A 3,270-nucleotide genomic window follows, 5' to 3' on the forward strand; every position below is an offset into this window, starting at 1 on the left:
GTTGAGTTTGATAAGTTCTTTATAGATTTTGGATACTAACCCTTTATCTGATATGTTGTTTGCAAATATCTCCTCCCATTCCTCTTCCGTTGGTTGCCTTTTTTGGTACACACACACACACACACACACACACACACACACTGGAATACTACATGGTGATGAAAAAGAATGAAATCCTGCCATTTGCAACAATGTGGATGGAACTGGAAAGTATTATGCTAAGTAAAATAAGTCAGAAAAATACAGGTATCGTATGTTTTCACTCATATGTGGAATTTGAGAAACTTAACAGAAGACCATGGGAGAAGGAAGGAAAAATAAATTACAAACAGAGAGGGAGGGAGGCCAACCATAAGAGACTCTCAAAACAGATGACCTGAGGGTTGATGGGAGGGGACGGGGGAGACGGAGGATGGGCGTTGAGCAGAGCACCTGTTGGGATGAGCACCGGGTGTTGCATGTAAGCGAGGAATCGCGGGAATCTACTCCCGAAGCCAAGAGCACACTGTCTACACTCTATGTGAGCTAACTTGACAATAAGTTGTCTAAGAAAATTTAAAGATAAAATAACACCCCAAATTCCATTTCAAATCGTACCAAAAATGTGATAAATCTGGCAAAAGATGAGGAAGAAACCTACATGGGAAACTGCGAAATATCGCTGTGAGAAATTAAACGAGACCAAAAGAGAGAGGCACACGGAGCTGGGGAGTCAGGAGACACGATGCTGTTCAGATGCTACTCATCTCCAGTTGATTCCTATGTGGCATGAAATCCCAGCTGAAAACCCAGCAGTCTTCTCCACAGAGACTGACAGACGGATTCAAAAATTCCGATGGGAGTGCAAATGATTTAGAAACGTCAAGACATTTTTAATGTTTAAATTTTTGAAAACGTTTTTAAGTTTATTTATTTTGGGAGACACAGAAACAGCCTAAGTGGGGCAGAGGCAGAGAGAGAGAGAGAGAGAGAGACAGAGAATCCCAAGCAGGCTCCATACTGTCAGCACAGAGCCCGATACAGAGCTTGAACTCACGAAACTGTGAGATCATGACCCGAGCTGAAACCAAGAGTCGGGCGCTTCACCGACTGAGCCACTCAGGCGCCCGAAAGAAAAAAAAAACACAACAGCGGGAGCCTGGGTGGCTCAGTCGGTGAAGCGTCCGACTCTTGGTTTCAGCTCGGGTCATGATCTCATGGTTTGCGGGATGGACCCTGGGTCGGGCTCTGCACTGACCGTGGAGCCTGCTTGGGAATCTCTCTCGCCCCCTCTCTTCCCCTGCTCTACTCATGCTCTCTCTCTCTCTCAAAATAAATAAATAAGCTTAAAAAACAGAGGACAAACACCATCCGATTTCGTGACTCTGTGCAGCTACAGTGATCAAGACAGTGTGGATGAAGTTAGATAACAGATCAGTGATGCAGAACAGAGAGTCTGGGACAGACGCACACAAACACCGTTGGCTGATGTTGGACAAACGTGCAGAGAGCCTTCGGTGGAGAAAGGATGACCCTTCACACAAATGGTCCCGGAACAATCGAATCTCCACATTCAGAAAAACTAAATACGCATCTACAACTCACACCGTGTGCCAAAACTAACTCAAATCACACATCGAAATGTAAATCCTAACCCCATAAAGCTTCTGGAAGAAAACATACCCGGAAAATGTATGATTTGGGGCCCGGTGACGATTTCTTAAATACGACACCCAGAGGCTGTAACTCACAGAACACATGGATGAACTGGGCGTCATCAAAAATTAAACACTCCTGCCCTTCCAGCGACATTTTTGGGAGAACGAAATGGCATGACCTGGGAGAGAATATTTGCAAATTACACATCTGATAAAAAAAAAAAAAGCTTATATCTGTAATATGTAAAGAACCATCGAATATCAGGATACACAACAATCCCTCCCCCTCCCACCAAACTGGGAGCACCTCACCATAGAAGTATCTAACTCGCACACATGCAAGGACGCACAGGAACCGATTCTCATCATTAGTCATCAGGGAAATGCAAGTTAAAACCTCACGAGACGCGACTTCGCGCCCCTTTGGGTGACGGTAACCAAGGCGTGGCGAGAACACACAGCCAGCTGAGCTCTCGTAGCTGCTGGACAGACGTAAAATGGTGAAATCACGCTGGAGACTTTGACCCTTTCCCGGGAAATGAGGTGTGATCCAGACAGGCTACTCCTTGAGATTCACGCACAAGCGAAAGCAGGAGCCCGGAGGCAAACACACGCGGGAATGTTCGCAGCAGCTTCCTTTCTGCTGGTCCGAACCATAAACGACCCAGACGCGCATCAACAGGTGAATTCAGGAACAAAGTAGCATCCGTGCGGCAGAACCCTGCTCAGCAGGGAAAGGAAACCAGCAGTCCACGGATACATTCAGCAACACGGACGAATCTCAAAATAATTTTACTGGGTGAAACGAGCCAGGAAAAAAAGGAGGCTCTACTGTCTGGTTCCATTTTTACAGACTTCTAGGAAATGCAAATTAATGTATACTGACAGAAATCAGAGGTTGCCTGGGGATGGTTGGGGCAGGGAGGTGTGGGATGCAAGGATAACAGAGGGCCAATGAAAACCTTTGGGGATGACAGGTACGGATATGTTCACTACCTCTACTGCGGTGATGTTTTCAGGGGCATACACATACGCCAAAACATCAAATTTCCCATTTTAAATATGTACGGTCAATCATACACCAATTATGTCTCCCGTGTTGGTTCACTTTACGTATCAACTTGGCTGGGCCACGGAAGCCAGGTGTTTGTTCAGCCATCAGCCCAGGTACTGCTGTGGTATTTCTTAGACGTGATCAACATGGGAATCAGCAGGCTTTTCAGTAAAGCTGATTGCCCTCCAGAATGTGGGTGGGCCTCGTCCAATCAGGTGAAGGCCTTGAAAGAAAGACTGAGGTCCCAGAGGAGGAATGAATCCTGCCTCCAGAGCTCAGACAGCAACTCCCTCCTGAGTGTCGAGCCTGCTGGCCTGCCTGGCGAATTCTGGAACTGCCAGCCCCCACAATCACATGAGCTAATTACTTAAAATACTGGTCTCTCTCCTTCTGTGTCTCTGTCTTATGGGTTCTGTTTCTCTGGAGATCCCTGGCTAATACACCTCCGTAAAGCTGTCAAAAAATAACAAAGGATACAGAAGGTGAGACCTTCACCCACCGCCCACTGACAACAAGGTTAAATCCACAAAAGGAAAACCTGGTCCGTGATCCCTCCTACCAAGACGAACGGAGGGAAAT

Source organism: Lynx canadensis, chromosome B4 (assembly GCF_007474595.2).
Source record: "Lynx canadensis isolate LIC74 chromosome B4, mLynCan4.pri.v2, whole genome shotgun sequence".
NCBI lineage: Eukaryota > Metazoa > Chordata > Mammalia > Carnivora > Felidae > Lynx > Lynx canadensis.